The sequence below is a fragment of the Vanessa atalanta genome, chromosome 8, assembly GCF_905147765.1.
Source record: "Vanessa atalanta chromosome 8, ilVanAtal1.2, whole genome shotgun sequence".
In the NCBI taxonomy this organism is placed as follows: domain Eukaryota; kingdom Metazoa; phylum Arthropoda; class Insecta; order Lepidoptera; family Nymphalidae; genus Vanessa; species Vanessa atalanta.
This window is the reverse complement of record NC_061878.1, coordinates 736,956-751,414: the sequence shown is the minus strand read 5'-3', so window position 1 is coordinate 751,414 and position 14,459 is coordinate 736,956. Positions and strand designations below refer to the sequence as shown.

The 14,459-nt window shown below is 35.5% G+C and overlaps 1 protein-coding gene across 2 annotated transcripts in view; it reads right to left on the bottom strand.

Annotated features, from left to right (window-relative positions):
* The window catches only part of LOC125065682 (axin), a 63,534-nt gene that overhangs the window by 27,301 nt on the left and 21,774 nt on the right, over positions 1–14,459 (bottom strand). For both annotated transcript variants that reach the window (XR_007119635.1, XM_047673447.1), the window contains exon 2: positions 585–630. The gene's annotated coding sequence lies outside the window, so the exon portion shown is untranslated. The remainder of the gene's footprint in view (positions 1–584; positions 631–14,459) is intronic.

Genomic DNA, 14,459 nt, shown 5'->3' with positions numbered 1-14,459 from the left:
AGATCTTCTATAAGAACAAATTCGAAATTTACTTCAAAGCACGCTAAAATAAAATTCGAAGTGAGATATGGTAAGGAGAACGTAGTAAATTTAACCAACGCAAGCTCCAACTTTAATATATGACAAAAACAAATGATAGATTATGTTATATGAAGATAGATATATGAACATAATATAACATATGACATACGATATCGATTATTTTTGAATAAATCACGACTGAATAGCGTTTGTTTGTCATACACACGATTGTATATGTTAAGGTCATCATGTTAACAAATCTTCATTGAGTTGGTAGTGGGTGATTGGTTTTGAAACATATTTTATTTTACTTTAAAATTAAGAAAATTACACAAGTATTTCTTTTAGATGGCAATACAAATAATTTGATATCATCAAACTGATCTGATAACAAAGTTCGGAGGAGCTAATATGTCTACTAAAGCCTTTCGAATATGGGCTAATTTAGGTGTCCCAAATGCTTTATTTTTTTTTTCTATGAATTAATGCAATATATGCATTCACACATTTAATGGCTAAAGCCTAGTGAATACTACAAATTTAATAAAGACAATATTATTTACCTTCAAAATTCAGCTGAAAGGTGCCGTGTATGAGGAGTATAACATCCTGTGAACAAAGAAATATTGATATAAAATTCATATATACTCTATTCCAACCATAAGAGGAGAAAAGCCAAATAAACAACATTTGACAGCAAATTGACGCGATGTCATTGGTCGAGAGCTCGATTAATCTATGGTATTCACTATGGATTTGGGAAAAAATGGCGTTTTGAAAGTCGACGGAACTGTTATCGGATCTGTTTTTGAAGTAAAATTAATGTGGAAATAAGTAGTTAAGTCTAATAGTGTTGTGTTATAAGTAAAGATATATTGATCATAAAGTCTTAGTAGTGCATGTCGGAGAAGTAGACGGGTTTACAGCTTCCATCGCAGTGAAACGCAAACAATATAAATAATCTTTATTAGTTCTGTTAACAATTTATTGTCTTTTTTAAAAATGTGTCAATGCAATATGGCGTTGCTATAACAATGCCCGTTTCTAAGGCGTCCTTTTCGAATGAATCAAACGGATATTCACAACTACAACTTTTTATAATAAATTAATGCAATTACTGCAAATTCATTCTTAAAATATAGTTTAATATTAAAGATGAATATCTATTTGGTTATTATTATTAATTATAGCTCTTAATTAATTACAATTGAATTACTTAAAAAATAATATAATATTTTTATTACATAGTCCGTTATGACACATTACAGGTGGCGCTACAAGACGAATCCAAATTAAGTTTTACTTACATAATAAAATATAAACATTAAAATGATAATTGACAATATACTTATAATTATTATTTTATATTATTAATATTTTAAACCATTGCCGATAAATGGCGACTTGCGCCCATACGGCCATACTGACTCCAGCGCGTCCCCTGCGCTGTTACATGTTATGATATAATTTCATACAAGGCATCGACCATGCTGGGATCTAGCCAACACACAAGGCATCACCCATGCTGTGATCTAGCCAACACACAAGGCATCGACCATGCTGGGATCTAGCCAACACACAAGGCATCACCCATGCTGGGATCTAGCCAACACACAAGGCATCACCCATCCTGGGATCTAGCCAACACATAAGGCATCACCCATCCTGGGATCTAGCCAACACATAAGGCATCACCCATCCTGGGATCTAGCCAACACATAAGGCATCACCCATCCAGGGATCTAGCCAACAAGACCAGGTTTAAGGATACGCATGGTGGCCAACCAGCGTTTTAGGAAGGGATATAGGATAGGATAGGTTAGGAAAAATAAATTAACACATACACGCACATATTAATTATGTCATTAAATAAATCATATCAACAAAAAATGATGTTAATTACGCCATAAAATAAAACATATCAACAAAAAAAATATATATGTTAATTACAACATAAAATAAATCATATCAACAGAATGTATCATACAGTATCAACATTGACCGGAGCGGAAATAGAAGCACCGTCACGTTAATCAGTCTCATTTGATTCCTCCGCCCATACGGTAAATTCGTCCGAGTTGACAGAATCATTAAAAGGGTCTGATTGAGCTGTAGGGGCAGGCCGTAAGGCATTATGACTTACAATTTTTTCTGAACACCTACGAAGGTTAACATGTTTAAGTCTGTATCGATCTTTTGCCAATATATCTAAAATTTTCATCGGGCCTTCAAATTTAGGGCCTAATTTAGTGGTGTGTCGTTCATGGCGCTGCATCAAGACGAAATTACCGACTTTACTTCTACCAAAGCGCATTTTATCATTAAGGGACCGCTCGTCCATCCGTTTTTAAGCATTTGATCTAATGTCCTCTAAGTTGTCTGTCAATATGTCATCGTCAATTTGTAGCATTTTGATGGCAGGTGGGAAACATCTTTTACCTAATAATTATTCCATTGGATTTATTCCTGTACTTTTTATACTGTACAGTTAATAGCTAGTTGTAATTTTTGTAAAGCGGTGTGCCATGGCCTATTAGTCATATTATCTTTTAAGACTTTCATTAATCGTTCAACTCGCCCGTTAGCCCTACTAGCTCCCTTACCTATTACATAGTATTGAATCTCATATTGTTAGCAAAAATTTTTAAGCTCTGTAGATGTCATGCTTTTATCCTGATCGGCAATTAATAATAAATAAAAATTAAGTAATAAATTTTGAAAACATTTGATAGCAGTTTCGCTTGTACGATCATTGGTATAAAGCATATGGACATACTTAGTGAAACCATCAATAAATACAAAAGCATATTCAGGTTCGTTGCATTTCCCGTTCATTCATCCGGTTATATCAGCATGAACTGTATGGAAGGGCACAGCTATTTTATCAATTGGATGAAAAGTAACCTGTCTAGCGCCCGATATCTCCTTTCTTACTCTACACATAATACAGTTTTCTACAAACTTTCTAACTAATCTAGTCATATTAGGGAACTAATACTGCTCTCGCAATTTTTCAAGGATATTTTCTCAACTAAAGTGTTGAAGATTATCATGATAATAGGATATAAGATTTTCACCAGTAATTACGTGGAACTATAATTCATTTATGTGTTTTATTATTTATTTATCGACATAGCCCACCGGATTAGTAAGCTGAAGTGGCAGTGGGCTGGCCATATTTGTCGTAGAACCGATAACCGTTGGGGAAAACGTGTTCTAGAGTGGAGACCGCGTCTCGGCAAACGTAGTGTAGGACGTCCTCAGGCACGGTGGAGTGACGATTTGCGCAAGACGGCTGGCAGGAGCTGGATGCGAGTTGCCGAAGAAAGACCACAGTGGCGTGCATTTGGGGAGGCCTATGTCCAGCAGTGGACGAATGCGGGCTGATGTGTGTGTGTGTGTGTGTGTGTTTTATTATTTATATGTACTTTACGTCTCAGTAATTTATCCTGAAGTATAACGTGAGTATCTGCTCTATTTTTGGGAATCGAATCACTATTCAATTGTTCTACAATATTAGCTAGGGTTGAATCGCGTTTTTGTTCGAGGAGTTACGTTCGTCACTTTTTCGCCGGAAACAATTTTTCTCTGAATGTCCCGTACGATGACAATAACTACACTCAATAATCTTAGCATTACTATAACTACCACTGGTACCGGGATTGTTATTTGATTGCAATAAAAGAGAGTTATGCTTAGAGAGATTTTTATCTCTACAATCTCCTGACAAATGACCAGGCTTATTGCAATTGAAACATATAATTTGATCCTTTGAAGGTCCTGTAAGACGTACTTTTTTAGAATCGTTATATTTACTCTCTCTATTTTCAATTTTACGTTTCCGAAATGTTTTTAAAATCGATACTAATTTGGGGAGCGATTCGGGTGTATTTCTCAACAACTCCGACCGAATAAACTCAGGATAAATACCTGTGATCAGTGCATCTATCACCTCGGCCGCGGAAGCTTCTGGTCTAACTCTCTTGAAAAGCGTCCAGGCCGTCGTAGCATATTCAGCGTAGCTGCTCGCCTGGTCCGAAGTGTAGATGCGCCATTTTTGCACATCATCCGCGTACCGGAACTCTTCACCAAACGTATGGATCAGCTCCTGCTTCACTTGCTCCCACGTCGTTGAGTGCAACGACCAGGTGTCGGCCCATATCTTGGCTCGTCCTCTCAATTGCAGAATGGCCTTCATTCGAGCTTCGTGTGGCGAAATATTCAATTTTATAATGATTTGATCAACATTAGCGCACCAGTCCCTGATGTCATGTGATCTCTCATCAGGGTTGAACGGCGGAAGATAAAAGTCATGGTGTCGCCGCATAGTTACGATCTCCTCAGTTAATGTTGCTCTTGCAGCGCTTGTCGCAGCTGTCCTCGTAATAGATGTTAGAAGACCCATAACTTGTTCCATAGTGAATATTGACTCATCCGGAGGTCTTGAAGAGTCTCGGGGCTGTGATCCCACCGCTGCTGTCGGAGAAGTAGACGGGTTTACAGCTTCCATCGCAGTGAAACGCAAACAATATAAATAATCTTTATTAGTTCTGTTAACAATTTATTGTCTTTTTTAAAAATGTGTCAATGCAATATGGCGTTGCTATAACAATGCCCGTTTCTAAGGCGTCCTTTTCGAATGAATCAAACGGATATTCACAACTACAACTTTTTATAATAAATTAATGCAATTACTGCAAATTCATTCTTAAAATATAGTTTAATATTAAAGATGAATATCTATTTGGTTATTATTATTAATTATAGCTCTTAATTAATTACAATTGAATTACTTAAAAAATAATATAATATTTTTATTACATAGTCCGTTATGACACATTACAGGTGGCGCTACAAGACGAATCCAAATTAAGTTTTACTTACATAATAAAATATAAACATTAAAATGATAATTGACAATATACTTATAATTATTATTTTATATTATTAATATTTTAAACCATTGCCGATAAATGGCGACTTGCGCCCATATGCACGATGTAGCGAGTTATTAGCAAATCGCAGGAAGTACGTAAATCTAAAGTTTATTTATACTTTTTCCCTACTTCCGTTGAAATAGGCTAGAGACAAAAACTTTTTAATATATAGCCGCTAAACACCGTCTAAACTAAGTGCCTGCTAAGCCTGTCTAGTAGTTTTGTAGCAGTACAGATCGCGGCATCACGCGTGGAGAGTTAATATATTATTGTTTTCAGCTCGAATCGTTAGCCTTATATCAATAGCGCAATAGGTATTTATATATGTATCTTGATATTTATAAAACGAAACTTTGAACGTGTGGGTTCGATGAAGTTGAATATTGAGGGAGTACAATGCGCTCCTTCAAAACCAAAATTTCGCAGAATACTTTTTGATATATTTTTTTCACAATTAAATTCACTATTTTTAACATAAAACCCGAAAACCTGTGCTGTGCAAACATTTAGTAAATATTCTTAAAAAAATCCGTATTATAATAAGTAAATAAACAAATAAGCCACTGCTAGCGCAAACAGACAGGTACCATGATAATCAGCTAATGGCAGATGATCTCTACTTGTTTACAGTGCTATTCAGAGCCAGTCTAGTGCACCTCGCGAGTAGCGGTACTCTCGCGAAATAATATATTATCTTATTAACATTATTTGGACAAATTATAAAATGGATAGATTAAGTCTCTCTTTGTTTGAGTAAGTGAAGTACAGGAAATGCGTTATTAATTATGTAGAGATTGTTTAGATTATAAATTCAAAATGTATTTTATTCAAGTAGGATTTTACAAGCATTCCATAGCCATATTAAAGGAATATATTAAAGGGTATATGTTCGATACTTTTGCTCAGAATATAAACTTGTATTTTAGTCTCAATAAAGCTATTGTGAAGACAACACGTGGTATCAGTATTCACCCAATTCATCGTACTAAATTGAAGCATAACTAAACAAACAGTATCAATAACTCTATTAAACATACATACATAACCACCTACTTTAGTATTTTCCCGTACAAATATATTTTTTTGTTTGAAAATTACTGAACACTAACTCTACGCTTTATCCGTATATACGTAAAAAACCTTGATTTTTAATTACTTTTGACGTAATTTTAAATTTACCTACGGAATTCTATTATAGGAACGAGTTCACTGAATTAGCTTCGCAGAATCTTGAGTGACACCTCCAGTGTAATTGCAACGATTGTCCTTGATACTATCAGTGCCTGCTTATATGATTTTGAAAATATACATTTTAATTTTGGTAAGATCGTGACGTACATGTAACTATTATTTCTTTTATGTAAAAACCATCCTAAGGAAGTAAATAGTAAACAAACGCAACACACTTTGTCGGGTTATGTGTACGATCTTAAAGTAGGAAACAGTGAATTTTCCACCACGGAGCAAATGCCTCTTTCCTATAGAGAAGACTTAATGTTATCACGTTACTTCATTGCTGGTTGGGAATATAAGGACATTAGCCATATTAACAGACTAAAATTATTGAATATTTATTTTATATATAGCAATTAACTTTTAGAACAACTAAAATAAAAAACTTCACCAACATTTGAATTCATGCCTTAAACAAAACGGCCCTCTATCACATCTTCCAAAGAAGAAATACGTTTCACTACTTGTTAATCATAAACTAGTCCTGAACAAACTCAAATGTCACGATAAAAGTATAAGGTTACATCAAATATTTGCAACGTGTCCTTTATCAGGCCCCGAACGAAGGCAGCGACGTTGGCGCCGGCGGGCCGAGGGACGACCGCGTGGGCAGCACGCATCCAAAGCAAAAAGCCGCTGGCACTGCTGCATTCCGCCACGAAACCGGTCCCGGCTCAATGGAAGCCGATGCGAGCATTTACACGTGGCGTGCGCAATCAAATATCAACCTTCCTAGTCAATTATAGAAGATTGAAAATCGTGTAAAACAAAACTAGGCAGTGTAGCAGATGTAAGGATATTATAATCATATTACAAGAGCAATACCGAACAAAAAGTTGAATGATAGCAGCGATGCAGAATATCAAATGGACGTTAGTGTTCGACTCGTAACCGATGGAGATTTGATTGATGAATTGCCAATGAAAGTTAAAAAGGTATCGTTTTTATTTTTATTCCTTTACATAACTTTAAAGACATAAAGAGGCTCACGATTTTTTTTTCCTATCAATGGTATTTTAGTTTACGTAAGAAGTAAGGAATTCCATGATAGCAGTGTGTCATTATCGCTTCATATGAGAGACTTCTCCGGTGGTCTCGCAGTCACGATAAAAACAAGTTTGAACAAGGTGATCACTAGAGCTAATAGGTATCGGATGCTCCATCATGCCAAGATAACATACCATCTCTTCGAATGCTTACATTTCAAACAACTTACAAGCACCCATTTAAATCATTTCTTTCGATATACTCATACTTCGTAACATTTTTTTATTAAGAACTGTAATTTAAAACTTTAAACCATGAATTTATGATTTATATGAAGTAACAGCGGGTTTCGTTAAACATTACACAAAAATCAAATATTGGAGCCGAAACATTTACATAGCATAGTTTAATTAGGGGTAGGCGAAGGAACCAAGTTGAGGTGACGTCACAAAAGGGCGCCGTAGGTAGTTGCCTGCCGTTCCTGGAAACGGGCCGTGTCGTAAACTCTTGCGCACAATGCCGACGGTCGCCGCGCGCCGGACGCTAACAGATATAAGATGGTATTTGATTTTTTGCTCCCTTTGGAATGATAACTTTTGGTTAACGTAAAGATAAAATCGGCATTTTTGATGTTTAAAGCGAATTAGAATTTAATTTTAAGAATAGCAAACATCTTGTTTATAGAAAGGACACATACTTTTCCATAAATGTTGATGCAAATTTCGAATTTACAGTAAAAAGTAAAGTAACAGTCGGTTAATGTCCCATTGCTCCTCTCTTCTTGGAAAGGAGGTCCTAAGTTATTCTACCGCGTTTTCCAATTACTGGATTAAATTCATAAGACACATGCAGCTTTCCCAAAAATTTTGAGCCATTAGTAATACATTGCTGTATAGATAGTATTCAGCTGATTTAGTATCCGTACGTATCTGCGACTATTACTTTGAGACTGTACAGACTCTTCTTATACATTCCATCATATTTGATGGAGACGGCGCTTAAATACTGGAAAAAAGTGTTGGATCGACTGTAGATAGACTGGCAGCTATTATGTTTTGATTATATATTATTACACGCAGTAACTCAATAACACATAGGTGCATAGAAGATACAGCACACCCCAAATATTTTTCCCCAACTTACTGGGATGGTCCTAGTAGTAATGATGATAATAAGAAAGCATCATATTTTGATTGAATCGATTATTTAAATTTCGAAACGAGTTAGTTTGCTTCTCACCATCAATGTTCTGATAAAAATTGATATAGAACAAATCATTCGCTCCTTATTTTAAAAATATTCGGTTCTTCACAGTTCTTCGCAAACGGGTTCTTAGCTACCTGCACTGAGTGAACTCTCACAAGTATATCATAGTAACACTTATATTAATTAAATTAATCAATTATATAATTACATTTATGCACTCTATTAAATAGCATTTTTACGTTAAAAAGTAAAAAATGCGAAAACAAATCTTGAAAGCAACACGAGCAAGTTTTGCAAATAAGCGAAATGGACATGGGCGAAGATAAAAAGGGTTTCAAAAGGGAACTTCCTTTGAGTTAATTTATAAAAATACTTAACAGATTTCTCTTTTTAAAGGCACCGTGATCTGCGAATATTTAGCAAATAAATAACTTTTTTTTTTGTAGATATAATAAATTCAATCAAACATCTCATTTTGAATCATCGCTATTAATTTTATTGCAATATTAATATGAATTTGACTTTCCGTTCGTTTCAACGCAGCAAATTTTAATTATTGAAACATCAATTACAACAATAACGTTAAATTTAATTTTCTGTTTTTGTTTATCCATCCATTTATGACATTTGAAAAAGTTGATTTAGAAATTAACAACTATTAATTGAACCCTATTTCAGGGGGACATTCCAGCTTCGATAGTTCTTCATTCGGAACTCTTATTAATAAGTTGGCAGGCGACATGTACCAAGTTGCTTGTGAAATATTGTTGAGGAAAACAAAAAAAATGAAAAATATACCGGCAATGCAAAAATTTACAACATGAACTTATTTATTTATTATGAAAAAAAGTAATATTTTTCTAAAAATAGACAAACAATCAAAAAATCTTTCGCAACAAAATGTTCCGAAATGAGTTTGTTTTTAAGGTTTCGGAACTTTGGGAAACCTAAGCGAGCCTTTTACAAAATTCAAAACTCCAATTAAATTTTAGAACAAAACGATTCACTTTTGTGGTTCTTGATTAGCTAACGAAATGTTTTACTTTAAAAATGTTTACATTTAAATTATTTGTTCTTGTCTATCAAAATTATTTGTTATTATCTACGGAATCCTAGTTTCGTAATTAGTTAAAGGTTCGTACAAGCGTAGAGTTGAGCGCAAGGTTGAACATGAGAACACAAGTATTCTGTATTTGAAAACCAATTCCATCAATCTCTGTAGCTAATTAAAGACATTACATCCAGGGACAGGGTCGCCCGATTAGTTTCCTTACAGTTGAGCCGTGTAAGTGTATATCAGCCTTGCGGGAGTTGAGAGTTGATAGGACATTCCGTATTAATTAACTAAATAAGTCTGCCAAAGCGAGCGAGCTTCTGAAACAGACGACGTTGGCGACTTGCAAGTTGTCAGTCGCGTGTCAATAAGACAGCTAGAGACACGGCGGATTTAAGTACGGGGCCGGGGGGTCGGGCGGCGCCTCCCCGGTGTGTGGTTTCCTTTTGATGTCATCTTCGCGCAAACTTTACTACGGATCGGCTTTGAGATAGAGAGACGGAGAGTGACTAATTTGGCCCAGCATTTGATCTCGGGAACTCCGATGACGGCGTCTCGCTCACACCGCCTCCCGGCCCGCCGCCGCCGGGAAGCTCTTTGCAAAATTTCGCTTTGATCGCAAAGTTAAATTATATGGGAATTGAGCATTAAATGGATACACATGCGAGACGTACGCGTACGTACAGCGAGCCCGGCCTTCGTTCTGACCGAACGGGTGATATTGTCAAAAATAAATCTCGAGGGAGCGTTTGACGATTACAACGACTTACATAAATAATGAGCGAGCGACTTTCAGAGTTATACATTTGTGAGAGCGGCGCTCGTATTTAACTCCGCCTAATTTGCCGCGAGTACGCAGTACCTTTGAGAGCTTCGTTTTTACTAGTTTACGAAACAGATATTTGCGCCCGCCTTTCCCTTTGATACAGCACTTTGTGGAGCATTTTACACGAGTTTCTTTTGAGGCCATTCAGACGGTGAATAACGAAAGGCTGTCTTTGATAAACACGTGCGAGGACTCTTCAGTACTTATTAGGGGTGCTCTCTTTGAAAGTGCTTCTTCTGAAATCTATTTGAAACGTTCAAACTCAAAGCGGCTCCGATGAAAGCTGTGCTAATTAAACTGTCACTAATATAATTATGCGAAAAAATTAAATGTTTCTTTACGAAGTTTAAGTAATGAACGCGAGGAGACAGATATTAGACTAATTCTCTTTGACGTCTTAGATAGACGTAAAATATTTACTATAATTAATATTAATATCGCACTGAACAAAGCAGCGCATTAATTACATATTCCATATGTTAAAAGATTAGCGAAAAAGAGCTATTAGTAGGTTATTAATGTTATATCACACGATCCCTAGACTCAAAGTCACAGGCAAAGAAGACTCCACAAAGTGGCGCCTTTGTGAGCGCCGCCGCCGACGCGGGAAACACCGTGTGTTTCTATTCGCTACATACGACAAACCCTTTGTCTTCTGACGCCTTAACAATACAATTCTCAACTAGTACTAGATTAATCGATTAAATTCTATAAACAAATATGGACAAAAGGCAACCCGTAGATTTAATCAAGTTTGTCCTATGAAATTTGAAATTCACGGTACAACGATTAAATTTTATTGAAATAATAGCTCTTCTTTGAACTTGGCTAGTATACGTACAATTAACATCAGAAGGCACGATATTACTTGAGCTCGCCTGTATCGATGATGTTGGAGATCAAAGACCCTAAGGTACACTTTGATGTTTAATTCTAAAAAGACTGGAGTGATGTCTTTGTCGTTGAAATTCGTATGAGCTCTGTGTTTTAGTTAGAGGTAACTTTGTGCCGGCCTCTTAACGCGACGGGACTTGGGACAAAGAGTGGACGGCGCTCGGCCTCTGATGAAAAACCAACGGACTTACACTTGCATATTAAACATCCTCATTACAGAAGTAAATCACAAGATTGTTTAGGATTTTAGGAAAAATATGAATTTCTATTTCGAAACTTTTGACGTAGAATAATATAAATATATCATCATCATATCTCTCATATTATTTATTATTTTGGCCCAAATGTTATATTTTTATATATTATAATATAAAAAACTAAATTTTATACTATTCAAATTTAATTCTTTATAATTTTTATTTTATTCAATGAGTATCTATTTTAAAACGTCAACAATTAAGAGTACTTTTTCCTACTAAATGTAAAAGATCATAAAGACTTCTCTAGTGAGGATAAGAACTATGCTCTTAAGTATCTCAATATAGTTAACTTATTATAATAGACAAAGCACGTTCTAAGAAACATTCTTCGTTGATTCTTCGAAGCGGCGTGAAAGGTAAGCACCAATAAAAATTTATTAGACTACAAATAAAATATTTTTAAACGAATTCAAAGGTAGCTCATACAATTGCAATTACGTCAGGATGTCGATTCGACGACTGAGGGGTGAAAAATTTAGAAACAGATTACGGACACTAAATTTAATTAGAGAGCGAACTCGAACACAACAAACTGAAGAGGATAAACGCGACAAAGTAAAACGGGAAACACATCGAAGGAAACTCGCAACATTGATATAAACGAAATTTAAATTAAGTACAAAGGGAAAGAAGATGAAAAAATCCTTTCATTGAAAGCTCTCATCCTCGAAGTCGGAGGGCCGGGCGGCTACATCAAAGACACCTCCCGTTTCTAGCCTTATCTGTGCGCACCGAGTTTGGAAATTAGCAGAGCGATCCTTCTTGGCGAATCAAAGACGCCTGCGCACCCTTTCAGTCGCTTTTAGCATTACGTTTTCATGACAAGTTTTTCTCTACAAACGGACAGAGGTAATGCGATAATGTAGCTAATGACATATTTTATTCAGGCTTTAAAGCGCCGAGTTCGCTTAATTCAAAGGCGAAACGGTAATGTGTCGGGATTATGCGGAGCGGAGTGCTGTGTGAATGATTTTTCAAGTTTTAGCCGGCTTTTAATGAAATGTAGGTTTGGCTGCGCTCCTGCTCGTTTCCTTGCTTCATGTTTTAATTTAAATACGTATTTTTGAAGGGTTCACTTTGATGTTGCACGGGTTAGACAAACTCCCGAGTAGTAAATGAAATGCTTTCGAGTTTAACTATAAACGCGAATGTTGGCTAATTTTGACCTATGTTCGCTACGGTTGCCAAAACATTTTAATTTCTGGGAATTCCCCGCGGTGTACTGTTAACATAGAATATATTGATATTAACTTTTAGGAAATTTACTGTGGGATCTTAAAGCTCGCGTGCTACGTTTTAACAGATCTACGTTGACTGTTTATTAAATTAAATATTTTTCGTCTAGTATTATATTATATATTTTACCGACATGTTAATTTTGAACTTTTCTTCATTATTAATCTGAACATCTACTTCGTATAATTTTTAATTAACTTTCTCCTACTTTTATGTAGAAATTAAAATATTTTCAGTAGTTTCCAAAATTATATAACAACAAGCTACTAGCTAAACATAAACATTTACATATGAAACATTTTAAAAATCAACGATAACCGAACATGATAAGAATAAGATCGCGTTGATGTCTTTTCTTTGAAAGTAATCAATAGGAAAAAATCAATGGAATACACTCAACATTCACATGCATAAAAGCTCTAACATTTTATAATTTACAAAGGCATTCAAAATTCAAGTAACGTAATTTAAAAAGAAATAACACGTTGAAACAAATGAACATAAAAACAAAGTATTACTGAAACAATCAATCCTTATTTTAAACAAGCAAAGCTTTTATAAACAATAGGCAACAATGAAGGGGTCTAAAACAATAGGTCATTCTAATAAACATTTGACACAAGGACTCTAGAAGTCCCTTGAAACAATGCCTGCGTACCGTCGAGGGATGCCGGCGACGTAACGCTCCTAAAAACTTAGTCCTTTTTAAATCAACACAACCTCCCAAAAACCTCAATATTTATACCTGACTTATCGCGTACAAATCCAAATATTAAAGAAAATCCTCTTTAGATTATTTAACACTTAACTCACTTGACACTACACCACATTTTCCAACACGCATTTAAATTTAATTAACCTCTATTTAATATTTACCAAACGAAAAGTTTGAAACTATCTTTCACAGAGTTACGTATTTCGTCACACGAAATATTTCTCCGCGCGAAGTAACCAGCCCGTACCGAGATACAGAAGGAACTGTCAGAAGACCGCTGCAAACGTGCGCGCGTCGCACGTGGCCACAAAAGAAGGCGGGGCTAGCCACGAACGACGTAATCTATTGGACGAGCGTTCCTTTTGATATGCCGCCGGCAACTAACAACGTCTCTTTGCGCCTTAATCTCGGTAGTAACGTCCTTTAAAACAGGTAATTTTATTAAAAAACGTGGATACTTTTTATGGGCAGTCGAGCAAGCATTGCGACCGATAAAGTCCTTCGGTTTGGGGCTATTTTTCTATGCAGGTCCACGGGGCAACTGACGGCGAATGCAATCCCGATAACGTATTACGCAGCCCTGGTCAAAGGATAAAAGGTAGCCTTTTTTGTCGTAGTAAGCCGTTTTTAAAAATTGTACGCATCCCTTTGATAACCGTACATCAAAGACATTGCATGAAAACCAAAGAAAGAGCCTCATGTGTTCTAAATGTAGAGACTGAATTTAATATTGACTCGAGTCATATCTAATAAGGAGACGCTAAGACAACTCCCACACGAAGATAAGTTCATTACCGTTCTACATTTCAAAGGCTCATAAAAATGAGTATTTTGTAACAAGTGATTCGATATATTATTTTAACAATTCTTGTTACAAATAAGAATAAAAATTTAACTAGTTTTGGTTTTAAGTAATTTGTTGAATAAAGCATATGTCGTAGGTAAAATTTTCACCGCTCCACTCTTTCTAGAATTCAATAAAATTGGTAAAAATATAATCTATATCAAAGACATAAGAATTATTGACAATCAGGCCTTAATTATTTGATGTTTTAAGACGATTTACTCAGAAACAATTTCTTCATAATAT